The sequence below is a fragment of the Anabrus simplex genome, chromosome 5, assembly GCF_040414725.1.
Source record: "Anabrus simplex isolate iqAnaSimp1 chromosome 5, ASM4041472v1, whole genome shotgun sequence".
NCBI lineage: Eukaryota > Metazoa > Arthropoda > Insecta > Orthoptera > Tettigoniidae > Anabrus > Anabrus simplex.
The window spans coordinates 438443311-438466282 of NC_090269.1; positions in this window are offsets into that span (position 1 = coordinate 438443311).

The window sequence follows — 22972 nt, forward strand, 5'->3', positions numbered from 1 at the left end:
AGTATGATTAAATCGCTATTTAATGAATTGTCTAGTAAAATCGATAATCAGAATTTTGAATTAAACAGTAAGAGTGATGAATTGTCCAGTAAGATTGATAGCAAGAATGAAGAGTTGAAGGGTGAATTGTCCAGTAGAATCGATAATAGTAATGTTGAATTGTCCAGTAAAATCGATAATAATAAGGTTGAATTGTCTAGCAAGATTGATAGTCAGAGTAAAGAGTTGAAGAGTGAATTGAGTTTTTTAAGTAATAAAATATACAGTATTAATAGTGAATTAAATTCAGTTAGTACGGAATTGTCCAGTAAGATTGAGAATCAAAGTAAGGATTTAAATTTAGTGAGTGTTGAATTGTCTAGTAAAATTGATAGTTTAAGTAGTGCTGTGAATGGTAGAATAGATGAATTGAACCAGAAGTTTGACCATTAAAGCAGGGAAATTCAGGAAGTCAATAATAGGGTAGAAGCTCAATGCTTGGAATTGACTGAGAAAATTGAATGCCGATTTAATGTAGTTAGGAAAGAATTTGTTGAAAACAGTAAGGAATGTGATAAGAGAATAAAAATAGTGGAAGATAAAGTCGAAGAAATAGATAGAATTAAATCCAATCAGATCGTTTTAGCGAAGCGTATAGATGAGAAGGATGAGACATTGGAGAAAGACCATAAGTCAGTAAAAGATGACCTCAAGTCAGTAGAAGGAAATGCCAGAATGGTAGTTGAAGAAGGAATTAAAGCATGTCATGTAAAGTTAAGGCAGGAGATCAGTCAAATCCAAGTAGGTAGCAGCATATGTAATAGGTACGAATCTTGTACGAAGGACTCTGAATTACCCAAGTTTAATGGTCGGCAGTTTAATCCGATGGAATTCTTGAAAACGGTGGAGAAACGGTTTTCCAAGAATCTTGACGATGGTTTGATTGATTGGAGTATGGTTGATAAGCTGTTGGATGTTGCATTTGTTGGAGAAGCGAGATCTTGGTTCCAAGTTTATAGACAGGGTATTTCGAGTTTAGAGGAATTTAAGGAGAAATTTAGTTCTAAATTTTGGAGTGAAGCTATTCAGGGAAGGGAAAGAGATCGCGTGCTATTTGGCAAATATAGACCTCAGGAAGGTGTGTCTATGACGGAATATTTATTGGTGCATATTCTGATCAGCCAGAATATTGAAGGTCTAGCATCGGAGAGAGATACAGTCCGCCAGATGTTGAGGCATTTTCCTGAGAAGGTCGGATTAGCTGCATGTATGCAGAATATTGTTACGATCAAGGAATTAGAGCAGCTGTTAGAGAGGTTTGATGCTTTGGAAGGGCAGGGGAGGACTAGGCAAAGTGAAGGTAGGAATTACGGGGATAATGGGAAACAAGGTAATCAGGTAGGGGGAGATAGGAATAATCAGAATTTCAGTCATTCTAGGCAAGGGAATCAGGGTGGTAATTCCGGAAGGGGAAACAGACAGTATAATCAAGGAGGTAATCACCAGGAATATTTTGGCAGAAGACGTAATCAAGGGGAATCAGAAAGTAGGGGGCATACGGATCAAAGACCTCCAGATCAAGTGCCGAGAAATGATAACAGTGAACAGTCCACGTCAAGTAATTTAAACCGGAATCGGACTTCTTAGTTGGGTTAGATAGGCAGTCCGATACCGAAATTCCTATTCACGCGATGAAACAGGTAAGTTACGAGGTAGACGTGAAAGAGGAATTATTGTATGACCATGTGTTTTGTGTTCAGGGTGATTTTGAGAATAGGGGGCGTGATGAAGGTAAGAAAGATGTGTCGGATGTCTTACTTTGTGCTAGTGGTGATGGTAATAGCGTTGTTGCGATCGATAATCCTACAGAAGTTTCTGAAATTGAAAGTGAAGTTTTTTGTGAAGTTGATGAAGGTTGTTTTGTAAGTGAAGAGTGTTCACGGAGTATACATCATGAGGATGTTTTTGTTGATTTAAGTGTACGTGACGAGAGTAAAGTTAGGTCCATTATGTGTGAAAATGGTGACTTTAAGATTAATGAAACTTCTGATAAGAGAGTCGAAAGTAGCAGTGTTGTTGGCATGAAAGTGGTGCAAGTAGGAGCTGATATGGAAGGTAGTGAAGATGACTTAATTGTTGGGTCATTAAGTAGTAATGACAGCAATTTCGATGTGTATTATGGTAAGAATTTCTGTGATAGAGTGAGCGTGTGTGAGAATGGAAGTGTGCGTGAGATGAAAGAAAGTCTATCCAAGCGTGCCTGTAATGTTTTATTTAATTCTGAGACTTGTGTGAATGATTTGAATGATGTACTGTGTGATATCGATGTGGAATGTATGAAAAAGTATGTGATTTGTTTGCTTGAATTAATTATGAGTTTGTGGAAGAGTAAACATTGTGAGATTCCCGCGCATTTCAGAAATAGGGATTTCTTTTTTATGAATGTTCCGAATGAAAGCTTGTATGATTCTTGTGTGACTGGATGGGATGAATGTTTGTGTGTGAGATAGAATGTATTCTAGACGTAGTTAGATTTTATTGCGGTACGCATTCCTCGTCTATCGATGCTGATATTCAGTTTATGTATAGTTTTTCATTTATATCAGGGTCCGTATACTGTGGACAGTAGTATAGGCAAGTGTGCTTATAGGCTCCTAACCGCTGAAAATAAGGTCCTTGGGACATTTAATATCTATAGCCTTCGCAGATATAAGAGATAGGATCTGCACCTTGGATGTATATATTATCAATTTTGAGTTAAGTGTACTGTAGTGCCCCCATTTTTCCCGAGCTAAGCCCAGCCATCGAGCGAGGAATCCCAAGGTGGACCGTTCGATCGTTGGCTATCACTTTCTAGAGGCATTTAAGGGTTGTTAAGGATTGATGACCAAGCAGGATAAAAAGAAATATTAAAACAACACTCTGACATTTATTCACATAAGCAGATAAATAACAAAATATTCTTGATGATATTTTTCTTTTAACATAACAGAGCTTTCATAATATCGGATTTCTTCCTCGATTTAGAGTGACTCGTGTTCATATCTCCAGCTCTACTGTGCTGTAAATGAAACCAAAGAAGTAATTAGGCCACTTGCCTTCTCAAACCAAACATTTGACTGAAAGAACTAAATAAATTAACATGTGTTCAAAGTTTCACCAATTTAAAGTCGTCTCAACACGTGGTTTTTGCGATATACACAACTGAATTAGTCATTTACAGTATTTAATATTGATCAATGACACCAACATGAACTTCAGTAGCAAAGAAAAACTGTTTCCAAATTCTCAAAATTAATTAATTATTATCTTGATTATTATTATTATTTTATCATTCAATTAACCTGTTTCATTGTCACACGATCGTGTTCTTATTAATTCTCCTCCGCATCATTTATCTAATGTTCATCATTAGCATTTCAGAGTAATGATTTTTAATTAATTATTAATGACTTACTTTCACAATGTTTCAAAGCAATCATGCGGCTGACAAATTTTCTACCTTTGATCTTTGCATTTCATTTCTATTCAAATTAATCTTAAAGTATTTCAGATTTTTAGAAATTTACATTACCAACGTGTGAGCTAGTTAAATAAATTCTGTTTACAAATCGAGTGCCTTCACAAAGTAACGAGATGATCTTTCCTTTTAAATCTCGCTAATTAAAAAATAAATTAAATTCCTTCCTAGTCTTCCTTGACTTAATTTAATTAAACTTTCCCTTAAGGGCATGAAATTATTTCTTAAGGCAACACACAACGATGAATGTGATCCGCGTCACAGCGAGTGCGCAACCAGATCAAAATTAAATGAAATCAACATGGCACCAGAGAAATATACACATTTACACACACACACATTCACACTAGGGAAACACGTTTTTATGTACACTATTTACATCGAATCCTGATTTGGCAAATTTATTTATGATTTTTATCAATGGTCGGGACGCGTAATGTCTCGCAGAAATAATCCGTGTACAGAAATTCTCCTACATTTATGGTGGCTAGTGATCGAAGTCATGAGTATCACTTGGTAGAAACACATTTCACATATCAGCGCAAGTTCATCTAATTCATGAGATTATAATGGAAGATTCTAGTAAAATCCATAAGCACTACCATCATGTGGGCTACAGGTTGAATTTACCGCAAGCGTGAGCCTTACTCGCATTATTTTTACTTCCTACCTGTGAAATACACTCGCAAACACGTGCTCCACTAATTATAATCTATCTTGCGCTCCAAATACACAAGAATAAATCAATATCACCACTAATTCATCATTTACTCAATTATGCAACAAATATCCCTCAGGATAGGCCATATTCCAGACCCTTCATGAACAGAGCACATTCCATCTCACATTTAGGAACTCTACAGTAGTTTTATGGCTCACGAGCGTTTACATCTGTTTTACCCGATCTTTAGTCAATATTATTATTATTTAAGTGATTATTATATCTACTGATTCTCCTGGAATGTCGTAAAATTAGATGACTTCATCATAAAACCAACAAGTGATTTTAAAAGACACTAGGTTCGACCCTATTCACTCAAGATGTACACGCAAATTTTCCGTCCGGTAACTTTCAATATTACAAATAAAGTAGATTTATCGTGTGGTCAGTGATTATTAAACTTAAGCTCCTTAAGCATGGGAAGTCATTCAAAGACAACCTACATGTCTACTCTAATAGATTCCAAAATTTCATTCACACGTACCTAGTCTACCACGACACCTTAAGAAGTAGGAAAATGAAACATTTCTAACTACAGCAAACTGATAGATCTACGACTTAAGAAGAAAGACCTCTAGTTGTACAAAAGATAAGACAGATAAATTAAATTAAAAAGGTACTCAAGTTTTTGTAGAGTTCGATTCCCGTCGACAGTCAGTTATTTCAGCATACTCCGGCCAGTCTCCTTCCCATTACCAGGGACGCCTTACATTTTTACAGCTCCATGGAGGCTCTGCAATGGATGTCCCTCGATGAAATGATGTTGGTAATTGCGGAATTCTTCATCTTGAGGTGTTCAATTCCAAGACGTCTTCCGTTGATTGCTGGTCACAAGCTGTAACTAAGATGACAAAATTAAGTATTTTTGCACAAGCACACGCAGAATATAAACAGCTCGTCTACACTGTCACACTTAACTTGGCTCCTAGGTGTTTTTATTCCACAGAATTCACTAATTATCAGACTAAATTCTGGTAGAACGGACGTCGACTTGACTTGAAAATTTTCCTTCCACGTGGTCCGGTAATGTGATGTCTCACGCAGCGAACAAGCATTAAGAAGAGCATAAAGAGCGTTAAGCATTAAGAGAGCGATTCACCCGAAGCAAAGCCTTTTATCTAATTAGCCCAGGGAGGTGTGTTCTTCAGCGAGAACGGTAATTGGCTGATGATCTCCTTTAATTTGCGCAGACTATTCCAGAAACAAGCTGAGTCGCGCGTGCGAAGGTAGTCACGTGGTTTGCTATAACCTTGGCACAGTCTTGCCGATGACGTATCGCACCCCTCTGAACGACAAAAAAAAAACTCGTTCTCGGCTCGCCACGACTTCCCAAGTGATGTGTTGCGGCTTCAAGCAGACAATAAAATTTTTGCTTTCCACTTGTTAAAATATTCGTAAGATCGCCAATTTTCACGGGGACATCTCTCCCTTGGTTGGAATATAATTTCGTTTGTAGATGAAATTATTACATAACAGTGTCCATTACTATTGTTCCGGAAAATTGGCTGTCGAATCACCTGGTAATAACTTAATTGAGCTCGCGACAGGTGTGAGACTCGGAGTTCTTCGTTCCGCTCCTGGTATCCAGTAGCCTAGTCTCTCCATACAGGGTGTTCCTCAAGTTTTATTTCCATCTTCGGTAACTTATTTTTCCCTTTTAACAGATGGTTACACGGTGTCGGCTAGTGGTGTAGGTGTTCGGTAGAGTCTTAAATTAGCGGCATTGTGGACAGCTTCGTAAGATTTATCCAGACTTTGTATTTTATAGGAGTTGTTGCCAAAGACTTTAATGATCTTGTAGGGTCCCACAAACAAGGGTGCAAATTTAGCATAAAATTTGCTCGTAGGCTCGGACACAGCAGGTCTCCTCAATAATACGTATTCGTTTAATCGGAGAGGTCGGTGAAATTTTCTCCCTTGAACCCTTCGGTTACGTCTCTCAGCGTGGCGTCTCAGTGATTCCGTTGCCTTCTCAATGTTTTCCTGGGGAGTAGGTCTTACGGTTCCAGGACACTGAATGATGTGATCCCAAGATCTCACAGGGTAATTATTAAAATGAAGCACTGATGGAATTTGGGAGGTTGCTTCATGAATAGTGCCATTAGAACATTCCATAATAATTGGAAGTACATCTACCCATTTCCAATGAGCATTCCCGCAGAATATTCTACAGAACTTGGCCAGCTCTTGCATTACACGTTCCGCTGGATTACTAGACGGATGTCTCACGGAATTTAGTACATGTTTGACGCCCAGTTGGGTCATGGCTTGCTCGAATTCGGCCGAGGTGAATTGCGGTCCGTGGTCCGTTAGAATGGCCTGAGGCTTTCCCATGTGAGGAATTATATTCCGGGTGATTCTCCACAGAACGGCTTTAGTAGTGGCCTTCTGGATTGGATATAACGTCACGTACTTGGAAAACACATCGATGGTCACAACCACATGACGGTTCCCTCGCTTAGAAGTTGGAATCTGACCGAACAAGTCCATTGCATAGAGTTCTTTCGGAGCAGATGGCAAAATAGGAATGGGACTTTGCTGTAATAAATGAGAGCTTGGTTTGACTCTCTGACAAGTGTCACATGTCCTGATGACATCATTTACAAAGGTTCTCAATCCTTCCCATGTGAATGATTCTAATATCGTGGCAACAGTCTTATCTACTCCACCATGACCTGTGATTCTATGGACGTGCCAAGTAAGAAGTTCCCGTAGCTTCGGCGGTATAACAGCTCGTAGTTTCGTCCTAGCAGAGTCAATGAACTTATACAGGATTCCATTGATATAGCGAAAATTTCTAGCTTGTCTCCTTATTTTCCGAAATCCTGGCTCGTTTGGGGTAAGCTTGTCTTCGAGACAGTCAATGATAGGCCGTAGCTTAGGGTCCCGCTTCTGTGCCTGTCGAAGGTAACCAAGTTTGCGTAGGAACTCGTGGTCTTCCTGTATTAACGTGATCTGATGTATCTCTGCGACTTCAGAATTAGGGTTTCGACTCAGGCAGTCGGCTAACAGGTTGTTCTTCCCGGAGCAATGTTCTAACTGGAGGTTAAATTGTTGTACAAAGAGTGTCCATCTGAAGACTCGTTCGGAAGCCATAGTTGTTTTTAACATGAAGGTTAGTGCACGATGGTCAGTCCTGACAATGATGGGAAATCCGTAAATTAATTTCTGCCAGTATTTGAGAGCGTAGACTATGGATAACATTTCCAGTTCAGTTACGGAGTAATGTTTTTCGTGCTTCCTTATCTTCCTGCTGACGAAAGCCAAGTATGTCCTGTTTTCAGGGTTCTCCTTATCTTCTTGGAAAAGAACGGCTCCGATCCCAATGTTTGAGGCATCAGTTTGTAGAATAAAGGGCCTAGTAAAGTCAGGGTATCCCAGCTTAACGTTGTTTACGAGCATTTCTTTCGTCTTAGCGAAGGCTTTGTCACATTCGGCGCTCCACTTCCATCTATTGCCCTTCTTTAGGAGATCCTGCAACGGAGCAACTGTCTGAGTGTAATTAGGACAGTGGTTCGAAAAGAACTGGGCCATTCCCAAGAATTGCCGGACCTGTTTCACTCTCACAGGCTTAGGAAAATTACCAATGGCTTCGATCTTGACTGGGTTGGGTTTCACGCCATCGCCGTCTATGACGTGTCCCAGAAATAGGATCTCGGACTTGCAAAAGTGAGACTTCTTCAGGTTCACGTGGAAGCCAGCGTCAGATAAATTCTTAAGGAGTTTCTCCAATTTAACGAGGTGTTCCTCTAATGTTTCACTCGCTAGGAGGAGATCATCAATATACCTCGTTGTAAAGGCTTTAACCTCGTCGGTTAGGCATCTTTCGAGTGCTCGGATAAGCGCGCAGCCAGCGTTACGGATTCCAAAGGGTAGCCTGCAGAAAACATAGGTTTGTTGGTCGTATATGAAACCTGTCAATAGCCTGGATTTTTCTTCAAGCAGAATATGGAAGTAGGATGACGTAAAATCAACAGAAGAGAAGTATCTCATACCCCTGAATTTTCTAATGACGTCTTTGATCGTCGGAGGCTGATCATTCTCCGGAATTAGCTTTTCGTTCACAGATCGAGCGTCTAAACACACGCGCAGCGATCCGTCTGGCTTAGACACGACTACTAGAGGGTTAATGAATGGACTGCTAGCTTTCATGACGATTCCATCCCTCTCCATTTCTTCAATAATCTTGCCGACTCTGGAGTAAAATTTTTCCGGTATCGGATACGGCTTCTTCTTGAAGGGTAGCCAGTCTGTCACAAGAAGTGAGTATTGAAAGTTGGGAATAAGACCTGGTTTGGAATCGAACAAGTTCTTATATTTCAGTAGCAAATTCTGCAGCTGAATCTGTTCTTCTTCCGTACCCATGGCTTGCCTTGACTTCTCAAAAATGAGATCGAAGGGGTGTACGTCGTTATCGCCTTCTTCTAATACTTTATCCATGGCCATTAAAATTTCCTCAGAGGCCTCATGGTCTTCGGTTTCCCTCGGAGATAAGGCGTCTGTTTCCCCGCAATAAGCAGATGGGTCGTTTACATCTGAAGGGTTTAACATAGCAGTCTCGGAAAAATCCGCCTTCCTGAATTGAATGGAGTTTGACTGCATGTCAATCATGGCTTGGTAAGACATTAGGAAGTCTGCACCCAAAATAATATTAAATTTAATGTTGGACATGGCTAAGAATACTTGAGGAAATATCGTCCGTCCAATCTCGACATCCAACAATGTCTGTTGTTTACACATGACAGACTTGTCCGGTATTATGCCCTTAATTTTCACGTGAGATACCGGTATGACAGGTATATCATTTCTGTCCCTCAGGTCTCTCAAAAATGCCGTCGAAATGACGCTAATCGTCGATCCAGTATCTATGAGACATTTTACGTGAACATTGCAGATCCGTGCTGAAATGATGGGTAACGTCGATGGTATTTCGCTGTTACGCTGACCAACTTCGTCCAACAAGTCTTCGGGCTTGGTAGTCCATGAGTCGACCTGTACCACAATCCATTCTTGAAGTTTAGTGATCTTGCCTTCAGGATTCAGGCTATCTCCTCTTACTGGAGATGGAGTTTTTTTTTATCAGCACCTTGGCTGTGCTCCTGACTCGAGTTGTTATGTTGGCTTCCCCGAGCCTTGGCCTCTTGATATTGTAGGCTTTCCGCCCCCACGATATCAGGGTTGGTATCCTGGGTTTGGATTGCTCTTCGCCACCTTTCGTTTTCCTGTGTCGAGTTTTGAAGGTCCTTTAGATATTTTTCCTTTTCTTCTTCTCGCCAGTCTCTCCTTCCTCTTGAGTGGCGGAAGTCCTGGTTTCGCTTCCAGCTCCTTCGGTAATCTGAGTATGGACGCTTCCTCTCGTTACGTCTGGAATATTCCCAGTTTCTAATGGGTCTATTTCTGCGTACGGGCGATCGATCACGAAGTGAATCTTGCCCTCCAGGGTTACGTTTCCACGTTCTCCCTTGGTTGACTGATTTCGATTCTTCCTCCTTATTCGTTGTTACCTGATGGATCTGAGGTTCCGAGTTTCGTCCCTGACGAACTGGTTCGTTGGACGTCATGTCTAATTGTCTTAATAACGCCTCAGCCTGGATTGCAGATTGTGTATTTGAGGCTATCATGATCCTCTGCACATCTGGTGGTAACTGTCGTGTGATCAACTTAACCAACTCAGGTTCTGATGGTGGTGAGTCTAGTTCCCTTAATTTTCTTAATTGACTGGATAGGAAGTCCGCATATCTCGTGGGCGTAGATGATGCATATTTTCTGGCGTATAACTCCGTCCTAAGGTTGTATTGGACGTCGCTATTCCAGTACTTCTCCAGGAATGCTTTTTTGAAGCTTTCGAAATCGTCAAACGAAAATCGAAATGCGACAAACCAGGTATGAACTGAGTCTTCCAGGAATTTTTCGGTGACTCTTAACTGACTTTCTGGTGGAATTTTCGCATCGCGAAAGTAATCCTGCAGTTCCCGAATGAAGCCTTTCGGAGTCACGTTTCCTCTAACGTTATTGAATTTCTTGGGCTGGTCTTCGTGAAGACGAATTATATTTACTATTTGCGTCTGGCCGGTTGTATTCATTTGGGACGCGTTTACTGTCGGCTCTGAAGAAATGTCAATTGTATTCGCAGCGCCTGTCCCTGCAGTTGCAAGTGGAGTTGACGTCTGACACGTGCCGGTTACACGTTGCTCCAGTAACGCCTGCTTCTCTAGCAATGAGTTGGTGACCTTGCTAGTGTTCTCGTTCTGGATCTTCAGGAGATGCATTTCATGTACAAGCTCCTTAATTCCATCCGTGTACTCCTTTCGAATCCCTTCGGTTTCAGTTTTTGACTCAGTCGTGACCTTGTGTATGGCATTCATCAGGGTGGTTTTGATCGTTTTTATTTCGCCCCAACTATCCTCCAGTGACTCGTGGATATAATCCATCCGTTCTGAGCTATCGACTTGGGATGTCTCGATTTTGTCGAGAATGCCCTTTTCGACTTGTTGTAGCTTTTCGTTTAATCCAGTGAATTTCTTCGCCCAAGCCGTTTTCGTAACCTTAAGGTCCTCTGAATTTGTGTCAATCTTTTCCTCAATATTCAGGAATGATTGTTCAACTTCGCCCTTGTATTTGTCGATTCCAGTTAATATGTCCTGCTGAACGTTCGCCAGTCGTTCACTGAATTCATTGGACATGCCCGCCATAGACTTGGCAATGTTTTCGTTTACCTCCTTTTTCATGGTAGCGAAATCATTTTTGACTATTACGAGCTCGCTCTGCATTGAGGCTAGCTTGCCGTTAAAAAGTTTAATGTCTGAACATATTTTTCCTAAACCTTCTTCAGTTTGGTTTTTAATGTCCGTCAGCTTTTCTTCAATAGCTTCCCCGAGAGATTTTTCGAGGTTTATTTGTGCGTCACTGAGATCACTGAGTCCTTTCTCTAAGTGTACCTGAGTGTCACTAAGTTTCCTCTCTAAGTTCGCCTGACTATTATTGAGTTCAAAGAGTCCTTTCTCTAAGTTCACCTGATTTTCACTAAGTTTTTTCTCTAAGTTTGCCTGATTTCCACTAAGTTTTTCCTCTAAGTGAGCCTGATTTTCACTAAGTTTTTTCTCTAAGTTTTTCTCTAAGTTTTTCTCTAGGTTGGCCTGATTTTCGCTAAGTCTTTGTTCTAAATTAGCTTGACTAATATTCAAGTTGGCATTAATTCTCTCCTCCATAGCCAACAACATCTGCCTTAAGTCCTCCATAGTTACAATTATTCATTAAATGGCTATTCTGGTACTGGAAGGATTCTGATCGGAATACTGAAATATTGGGAATCGAACTCCACCAAATTTATGAAGGCACCGATTTGTTGATATCATGAAAGTTCCAAATTTTCACCAATATCGGTCGCAATTATGAATCTAACTTTAATTAATTATCATCGCAGCAATTCAAATTTCTAATTACCAGCAAGAATTTGTTTTTAACAATATTCATACAAGTTACATTTAACATGTGCTTATGTTAGCCACAAGAATTTGGGCGAATAAATGTGTCAGAGTCAGCCTAATTTACTTGGTCATCTGATCTTGTCAATGTCATAAACACTGGACAGCACAAGATCATTTTCGAGCTTGGATAAGCCAATCTCGAGCCCCACGCTTGGATTAAGCCATCTTAAATGCCCCCATTTTTCCCGAGCTAAGCCCAGCCATCGAGCGAGGAATCCCAAGGTGGACCGTTCGATCGTTGGCTATCACTTTCTAGAGGCATTTAAGGGTTGTTAAGGATTGATGACCAAGCAGGATAAAAAGAAATATTAAAACAACACTCTGACATTTATTCACATAAGCAGATAAATAACAAAATATTCTTGATGATATTTTTCTTTTAACATAACAGAGCTTTCATAATATCGGATTTCTTCCTCGATTTAGAGTGACTCGTGTTCATATCTCCAGCTCTACTGTGCTGTAAATGAAACCAAAGAAGTAATTAGGCCACTTGCCTTCTCAAACCAAACATTTGACTGAAAGAACTAAATAAATTAACATGTGTTCAAAGTTTCACCAATTTAAAGTCGTCTCAACACGTGGTTTTTGCGATATACACAACTGAATTAGTCATTTACAGTATTTAATATTGATCAATGACACCAACATGAACTTCAGTAGCAAAGAAAAACTGTTTCCAAATTCTCAAAATTAATTAATTATTATCTTGATTATTATTATTATTTTATCATTCAATTAACCTGTTTCATTGTCACACGATCGTGTTCTTATTAATTCTCCTCCGCATCATTTATCTAATGTTCATCATTAGCATTTCAGAGTAATGATTTTTAATTAATTATTAATGACTTACTTTCACAATGTTTCAAAGCAATCATGCGGCTGACAAATTTTCTACCTTTGATCTTTGCATTTCATTTCTATTCAAATTAATCTTAAAGTATTTCAGATTTTTAGAAATTTACATTACCAACGTGTGAGCTAGTTAAATAAATTCTGTTTACAAATCGAGTGCCTTCACAAAGTAACGAGATGATCTTTCCTTTTAAATCTCGCTAATTAAAAAATAAATTAAATTCCTTCCTAGTCTTCCTTGACTTAATTTAATTAAACTTTCCCTTAAGGGCATGAAATTATTTCTTAAGGCAACACACAACGATGAATGTGATCCGCGTCACAGCGAGTGCGCAACCAGATCAAAATTAAATGAAATCAACATGGCACCAGAGAAATATACACATTTACACACACACACATTCACACTAGGGAAACACGTTTTTATGTACACTATTTACATCGAATCCTGATTTGGCAAATTTATTTATGATTTTTATCAATGGTCGGGACGCGTAATGTCTCGCAGAAATAATCCGTGTACAGAAATTCTCCTACATTTATGGTGGCTAGTGATCGAAGTCATGAGTATCACTTGGTAGAAACACATTTCACATATCAGCGCAAGTTCATCTAATTCATGAGATTATAATGGAAGATTCTAGTAAAATCCATAAGCACTACCATCATGTGGGCTACAGGTTGAATTTACCGCAAGCGTGAGCCTTACTCGCATTATTTTTACTTCCTACCTGTGAAATACACTCGCAAACACGTGCTCCACTAATTATAATCTATCTTGCGCTCCAAATACACAAGAATAAATCAATATCACCACTAATTCATCATTTACTCAATTATGCAACAAATATCCCTCAGGATAGGCCATATTCCAGACCCTTCATGAACAGAGCACATTCCATCTCACATTTAGGAACTCTACAGTAGTTTTATGGCTCACGAGCGTTTACATCTGTTTTACCCGATCTTTAGTCAATATTATTATTATTTAAGTGATTATTATATCTACTGATTCTCCTGGAATGTCGTAAAATTAGATGACTTCATCATAAAACCAACAAGTGATTTTAAAAGACACTAGGTTCGACCCTATTCACTCAAGATGTACACGCAAATTTTCCGTCCGGTAACTTTCAATATTACAAATAAAGTAGATTTATCGTGTGGTCAGTGATTATTAAACTTAAGCTCCTTAAGCATGGGAAGTCATTCAAAGACAACCTACATGTCTACTCTAATAGATTCCAAAATTTCATTCACACGTACCTAGTCTACCACGACACCTTAAGAAGTAGGAAAATGAAACATTTCTAACTACAGCAAACTGATAGATCTACGACTTAAGAAGAAAGACCTCTAGTTGTACAAAAGATAAGACAGATAAATTAAATTAAAAAGGTACTCAAGTTTTTGTAGAGTTCGATTCCCGTCGACAGTCAGTTATTTCAGCATACTCCGGCCAGTCTCCTTCCCATTACCAGGGACGCCTTACATTTTTACAGCTCCATGGAGGCTCTGCAATGGATGTCCCTCGATGAAATGATGTTGGTAATTGCGGAATTCTTCATCTTGAGGTGTTCAATTCCAAGACGTCTTCCGTTGATTGCTGGTCACAAGCTGTAACTAAGATGACAAAATTAAGTATTTTTGCACAAGCACACGCAGAATATAAACAGCTCGTCTACACTGTCACACTTAACTTGGCTCCTAGGTGTTTTTATTCCACAGAATTCACTAATTATCAGACTAAATTCTGGTAGAACGGACGTCGACTTGACTTGAAAATTTTCCTTCCACGTGGTCCGGTAATGTGATGTCTCACGCAGCGAACAAGCATTAAGAAGAGCATAAAGAGCGTTAAGCATTAAGAGAGCGATTCACCCGAAGCAAAGCCTTTTATCTAATTAGCCCAGGGAGGTGTGTTCTTCAGCGAGAACGGTAATTGGCTGATGATCTCCTTTAATTTGCGCAGACTATTCCAGAAACAAGCTGAGTCGCGCGTGCGAAGGTAGTCACGTGGTTTGCTATAACCTTGGCACAGTCTTGCCGATGACGTATCGCACCCCTCTGAACGACAAAAAAAAACTCGTTCTCGGCTCGCCACGACTTCCCAAGTGATGTGTTGCGGCTTCAAGCAGACAATAAAATTTTTGCTTTCCACTTGTTAAAATATTCGTAAGATCGCCAATTTTCACGGGGACAGTAGCAAGAAGGGATTGTGTTCAATGAATATGAAACAATCAGAGTTGTGTGTATATAGCCATTTTATTATTATTGTTTGGACAAATTGTATTTCGTGTGTGCGAATACAATGCAGTAGAAGCAATGTATATATCATTATTACAGTAAATTAAGTGTTCAGTTATGTCATTATAAGGTTATGTATGAAGTTCTGTTTTATGGTGAATCATAATATGTAATATCATCGATTCACCAACGGGGCGTTATGTGATAGTACATATATCACACCCCCCAATTATATGTAGAAGTTATAGATATTATTGTCAGTATTCGATTTATTTTTACTATTATTATTATTATTATTATTATTATTATTATTATTATTATTATTATTATTATTATTATTATTATCAGTATTTCATTTGTATATTTTGCCATTTATATTGGTAAGCTGGAAGATATCCACATATGTAGGTATGAGTAATTTGTTTTGCACAAGTGGGAAAACATTGCTTTAATAACTCTGGTAATTTGAATGAGTGATATGGCTACCCCAGTGTTTGTTGTGATGTACTTGTGTCGGGAAATTCCGTTAGTCATGTATATATCCCAGCCTGATGAGATGAGCTTGTTGCTGTATTAGGAAAGTTCGTTGACTCATCCGAGGCAAACCCCAGAGTTTGTTATTGTCTTGGGAGGAAGAAGTAGTTCAGGGCTTGGTCTTGACTAGAGATCACTCATGATTGGTGGGCAAGCACCAATCTAGACGTATCATCTGAGAGGAGGGGGATGTTGATGTCTATAGAGGTTGATCATACGGCGGCAACCAGGGTCATTGTAAGGGTGATTGTAAAGGTGATTGTAAAGGAACGAGAAGGAAGATAACTACAACCAGTGACACGGTATAAGAGAACTACAACTGACGCACTGTACGGGAAGGAAGTAGTGCTGATACAAGGTACTGGTGTGACACGGCAGCAATGGACTGGACTTCAAACGTTCGTGGAGCGTAGTCTTGTTATGTTCGTGAAAAGTGACTGATTGTGGAGGGCATATGCATTAAGTATTGTAGTACTTGTGGAGGTCTGGCATTATATGTTGGTGAAAGCTATCTCAGACTTTCCATAAATTTATGTTGAGGATCGACAGACGTGTGTATATATCTTTACAACAAGTGTTAAAATATGTGAACACAGTAGTACAAGGTACAGTATCTGTGTGATGTGATAACTGCCGATTATGAGAATTGATAAGTCGAATTGATATAGAGACAGTGAAGGGTATTTATCTGCATATATGTACATTGTTCATCGGACCATCTACAAATGATAGCTTAGTTCTCGCTTTCATTTTCCCACGATTTTCATTATTATTGTTGTTGTAAATATGGAGTCTTCCAGCAATATTTTATGTGTGTATTATATGTATAATGTTGTATGTTGATGAGGTGCTCATGCACGGAATTTGTTCAGAATATAGTTAGCTATTTTAGAATCAGTGTTATTGATGAACCTAGGTGCAGTTCCTACCTAATTAGTCGTTTTCAGGAGGTTAGGTAAGGCCTGCAGCAGATGTACCAGTACGCAGCATTATGTACACGCCCTGGGATATAAAGTTTATCATGCTCTTATCTAAATTCGAGGGATCCATTCTGGTGAACTCTGGCGCCCATACTACGGATATTTCGGTTAATTATGCTTATTAATTTTATTAAGTTTTTGAGTAATTTTATTTATATATTTTTATTCATGATTTTATTTATTATTATCATCAAAAAAGTTTACAAGACGAGTTACCCATTCGTCAACATGTCCAACAAAGTTTACCGATAATCAATATTACCACTGGGGAATTTCAAGTCTAATCACTAGTGGACTCGGGAGCGCAAGTTTCCCTAATATCTGACAAGCTGATAACATTAATCAAGGACAGATATAATGTTCTCATTTTGTCGGTAGTGCAAGTTAAGATCAAGGGCATTATTCCTGACAGGAATATCAAATGCAAGCAGCAAGTCTTCCTTGAGTTTGCTATCAGTGAAGAAGTGTGTGAATGTATTTTTCTGATAGGCTCACCTAAGAAGTTTAACCTTTTCTTGGGTTCAGACTTTCTGTCTAAATATAAGGCTACCATTGACAACTCTGCCAACACTATTCATCTATGTAGGAATGGATCTGTAGAGTTACAGCTGGTGGACGGTGAAGATTTTAGACTTCAAGTGATTGATTTACCCGTACACAAGTCGATGGTGTGATTGGCGATGCCGCCCCAGTCAACCAGGTACAGAAAGAAGAGGGTGATCCCAAAGAAGAAGAGGGACCCGTGTCAAAAGAAGAGGGTGATCCCGATGAAGGGGGACCCATCGATAAAATTTTGAATGACAAAGGGCCTGATTTTCTCAGCTACATCTCCAGTGTAACTGAAGCCCCAGATTGCCACCCTAACATAGCAGCAGCAGCAGAAGAGATTTATCAGACATATTCGAACGTCTTCAATGAGAAGCCGGGAGAGATTAAGAATTTTAGACACCACTTCAACATCAAGGATACTTCGCCCTATAAACGCAAGCCAGACCCGGTGCCTGAGAAATATAAGGAGGAAACCATCACACTGATTCGTCAGATGGAGGCTGACGGAATTATCTCCAAGTGCGTTATGCCCTATATTAATCATCTCACCATAGTAAGGAAACCCAATGGTAATCTGCGATTATGCTTGGACGCTCATGTCTTGAATGACAGACTTGTACTCAAGTACGACCACCCTCCTCCGCTTAAAGTTGTCATTAAGCGATTTTATGAAAAGAAATATTTTTCAGGCATGGACATGACATCATCTAATTTTCATACTGTATTGGACGAGCACAGTCGGCTCTTTACTGGTTTTATCTTTGATAATATCACATATGTCTTCAACCGTTTGCCCTTTGGCATCAAGACCCCGGGAGCCATCTTGATAAGAGTGTTGGAAAGCCAATTATCTGAAGAAGTAAAGGCCATTGGCACTATTTATGTAGACGATATATTGGTAGCATCCGATACCTGGGAGCAACACTTAGAAGATGTACATTCAGTGCTCAAAGAATTGAGAGAAAAGAACTTCAAAATTAATCTGAAGAAAAGCCAATTTTTCAAGACGGAAGTCCTTTTCCTTGGGCTTGTCATCAGCGGTGAGGGCATCCGCCCAAATCCTGCTAAAATGCAATGCATTGTGGATTTTCCTAGGCCTTGCAGGATTAAGCAAGTTCGGCAATTCCTTGGACTTTGCCTATTTTTTCGCAACATTGTCCTCAGTACACGGAGACCGTAGAGCCTCTCCAGGAATTACTGAAGAAAAATAACCGCTGGAAGTGGACTACTGAATGTGAGCAATCCTTTGCTGCCACTAAAAGGATGCTCCGGAACAATGTGCAGCTCTACTATCCAAATTATGAATGGCCTTTCCATATTGAATGTGATGCCAGTAGGATAGGGATCGGAGCAGTTCTCTACCAGGTTGAACCTAGTGAGCCTGATGTCAAGCTGTTCATTTCGTTCTTAAGTCGGAAGCTAAGGGCGCATGAGAAAGTGTACACCATCACAGAACTAGAAGCCCTAGCTATTGTATATTCGCTTCTATACTGGAAGAAAATTGTCTTTGGGTTTCCGATCATTATCTATACGGACCACAAGGCACTAACATTCATTCTATCTTCCGACCTCACAAATGAACGGGTCACTAGGTAGGCACTATTCATACAGCAATTTAATGTCTCGATTGTGCATCAGCCTGGAAAGAAAAACGTACTGGCCGACGCCCTCAGTCGGAATCCCGCAGATGCAGCAATAGCCTGTCCGATTTCAATCACTGATAGTGATGATGAGGAGTTTTTGAGAAGACTTCGGTATCTATCCCAAGCCCAGCGGAGAGACCACAGGCTAAGAGAAATTATTCGTTTCTGTGAAAGATCGATCCCACAACACGATCCAGACTATGCTCGGATTAGGCAGGCAGCCCAATATTTCTCATGGGATAAAAACCTACTCTCTAAGTATGTTGACGCAACCAGGACCACTAAACAGATTTATGCCCCGGCTAAATTTTGAGAAGCCATCATCTGGCATTGCCACTTCATCACAGGACATGCTGGAGTGGATGAAGTGGCCAGTGTAATAAAGGAAAAGTTCATCTGGGAGTACCTTCAGAATGATATTAGAAGGACTATAAGAACTTGTGACTTATGCCAACGGATTAAACCGAATAATTATCTTATGAGGGAATATCCAAGGCCTATCATCTCAGAGAAGCCACGGGAAGTGATGGCGCTCGAACTGTACGGCCCACTTCCGAAGGCGACCAGAGGTAACAAGCACGTCTTAGTCATCGTCGACGTCTTCTCGAAATTCACCATGTTGTTGCCAATCCAGAAGGCGAACACTGGGAATATTTTAAGGAGGCTCTGCAGGAATGTCTTTCCTGAGATGGGGAAACCTGCATTCCTGTTGACAGATCATGGAAGCCAGTTCACATCAGCAGAATTCCAGGAGGTCATAGAAGAGTTAGAAATTCATCATATAATGAATTCCATTCGTCATCCAGAAGCCAACCCTGCTGAGCAATTGATGAGGGAAATCACCAGATTCTGTCATGTATACTGCCAAGAACACAGGAAATGGATTGATGTGCTTCCAGTAATGCAGAAGATAATCAACTCCACTATCCACGAATCTACTGGAGATATTCCAATGTTGGTGCATCATGGGCGTACTCCTGATCGGCCATAGGATGCTACTCTCCCTGCTTCACCAGATGCAGCAATTGATCAAGAAGCGGGAATCGCTAAAGCCTTAGGGAAATTGAGGCATGCTGCCAACATCAGACAGCGAAGGAATAGGAACCGAAAGTTTAGACAACCCTTGCAAGTGGGAGACAAGGTCTTTTCTTCGGAAACCTGCAATGTCTCGTCTGCAAATAAGGGTCTGTGCAAAATGTTGTCCTTTCTATTTTGGCCCTTACAGGATTGCTGAGTCTTTGGACAACGGTGCCTATAAGATCACCAGACAAGATGGCAACCTGGAAGGCATCTACAATGCTTCCAATCTCAAAAATATTTTGAGTGAGATGAAATCAAAAAAAATTCCCATCATATTTTCTTTTTCCCTGAGAGGGAGGGATATGTACCATTTTACGACCTGTACATGCCGAATTTTTTAATGATTAATTGTATTCAATCATTACGCAAACTTGGTTTGTTTACGTTTGGAAGAGCGAGCAGGCTAGCCGTTGACAGCTGTGTGTGTGACGTAGCTGCAGGGACAAGATAGACTACACGCCTGACACCACGTGTAGCCTCCATGGCCTGATATGTTCTGGATATGAACGTCACGCCTTCGCGAACATTCGACTGAAAATAAATTCAAAACCTCTCTAATAATAATCGCAGCGACTTGAGCGATGCGTCATTTTGAAGAGGATATCATAAACGTCTCAAATTGCGAATCTCAAGGAAATCCGTCAATGGATTCGAGAGATAATCCGCTTCAAAGGGATAACATTATAGGATGACATAGGAGCCCAGCCTGACTCTCCACGATGCAGTGTTCGTCAAAGTGCTGACAGAGTCTCTCTTTGAATATTTAAAGTCTTCATGTGGGACTTAAACTCTGACAGTCATGTTGAACTTATAAATTGTGTGCGTGTGAACTCTAATGTATAACAAAGTCTTTATAATGGACATTGAGTCTATCAATCAAGTTGAACTTATAATCTGTGCGCGTATTGGAACTCTGATTATGACAAGTCGTGTATTGGACTTAGGTGACAACAGTTAAGTCGGACTTATATTCTGTGCGCATGTAGAAACTTATCGATGCAACTTACTTTTGTTCTTGTAGAACTGAGTTTATTACCACGTTGCCTGTGTGAAACTTAGCATCTGAACAAACATAATTAATTTCAATGTGACACTACTACGTTATACCATTACCTGTGTCATTTTTTTCTTCAAATCTCAGTCAGCATATTTTCCTTAATAGACACGAGTATTTATGAAAGTGTTCGAACTTTCCCACGAATGTTACTGCAAATGATTACCATGATAAAAGTATAATCGTGTACTGCAACACAAGTGTTTCACTGTGAATTCAAACTGTGGTTTTTTAATCCAATTCAAACAGAACTGTGTATTATTTCTTCTGAACAGTGTGTAATTATCTGTGTGTGACTGACAAGCAGTATCTTAAACAAAATCTCGAACAGTCGCCTATTGTATTTAATGTCAAGTGCGCCTAACAATGAACTGTACTTTTCATTACAACCTTATTTCTTTGTCCAAGTGTTTAGTGTTGTTTCATGACTGACAGCAGTATCTTTGATAAACTCTAGAGCAGTCATACATTTCTTTCAACGTCAAGTGCTACTTTATTTAGTGGAGAAATCACAACGAACTGTGCCAAGTGCGTGAATAATTTTCAGTTTCATTATTTCTATTCATGACCTGTGCTTTATTTTCTTCCAATCTCGATGCTACTCGCATCTACATCTTTAGTGAACTTTTAAATTCTATCTACAAGATTAAGAGTGAATTCGATGGCATATCCCAACCATATTAAATGAAACAGTGCTGTTAAACCAAAGTGTCAGGGGACTGTGTAAATTTGGACAATCGTGTAAGTTATGTGACGAGTGATTACCCCGCAACATCGTCGGACATTGCCGGAGAACGTCGGAGACTGTCCACGACGTCGAAAGTTCGAGATTCAAACCCATATCCAACCAACCTGTGTGTTCCGGGTTTAACTCTACGTAATATTGGCGACTTGCATAACATGTTCCAGTCCCGTTCAGCCTGGTGAACTGGGAGCGCGGGTCATCAAAAGGCGACGTTGAAGACAGCGACTATCAACAGTAAGGTGATGTGCACTTTGAAATGCATTTCTTGAATAAACCTATTATTCAATCTATTTAAAAAATTTCTTGTAGATAGGACCGTGCCTCCTGTACCAAGCCATAGCTAGAAACAACCCAGAATTGCCCTGAGACGTACTTCATGCTAACTTTAATATTAATTTATAAAGTCGGGCAATTTTACTGGTACAAAACATACATACATACATACATACATACATACATACATACATACATACATACATACATACATACATCACCATTATAGACTCTTATGCCTTTCAGCATTCAGTCTGCAAGCCTCTGTGAATGTACTAAACATCACCACAATCCTCTATTGGCAACTAGCGCTGTGGCCTCATTTAGTTCTACATCTCTTATCTTTATGCTACGAAAAGTTAAAGATGACAAGCACGAAATTCTAGGGTAAGGCTCATTTCTAGAGATAATAGGTAACTTGATGCATTTGGAGTGTACAGACCGGGAAAGGGTAGCGCAGATGCTGATTCAGAATTATTGGTAAGATAATCAGCTATGTGGGAAACAATAAGGAAAGGAACGTGATTGTAGGGGGTGATCTCAATTTACCAAATGTCAATTGGGAAGGTAATGCGAATGACAGGAAGCATGACCAACAAATGGCAAATAAGTTAATATGGGTAGGGCACCTGATTCAGAAAGAGATGGAACCAACCACAGGGAAAAATATCCTGGATGTGGTGCTGGTAAAACCAGATGAGGTCTCTACAGAAACCGAAGTAATAGATGGTATTAGTGATCATGAAGCGGTTTTTGTCCTAGTTAAAAATAAATGTGAAAGAAAGGAAGAGATTAAAATTAGGACAGTTAGGCAGTACCATATGGCTGATAAAACAGGCATGAGGGAGTTTTTAATAAGTAACTATGATCGGTGGAAAACGGTAAATAAAAATGTAAACAGACTCTGGGATGGGTTTAAAGTGATTGCTGAGGAATGTGAAAATAGGTTTGTACCTTTAAAGGTGTTAAGGAATGGTAAAGACCTACTATATTATAACAGGGAAGTAAAGAGGCTAAGAAGAAGGTGCAGGTTGAAAAGAAATAGAATTAGAAAATGTGGAAGTAAGGAGAAATTGAAGGAACATAGGAAATTAAATCTAGCAAAGAAGTCAGCTAAGGATAACATGATGGCAAGCATAATTGGTGGCCATACTAATTTTAGTGAAAAATGAAAGAGTATGTACAGGTACTTTAAGGCAGAAACAGGTTCCAAGAAGGACATTCCAGGAATCATAAATGAACAAGGGGAGTGTGTATGCGAGGATCTTCAAACGGCAGAAGTATTCAGTCAGCAGTATGTAA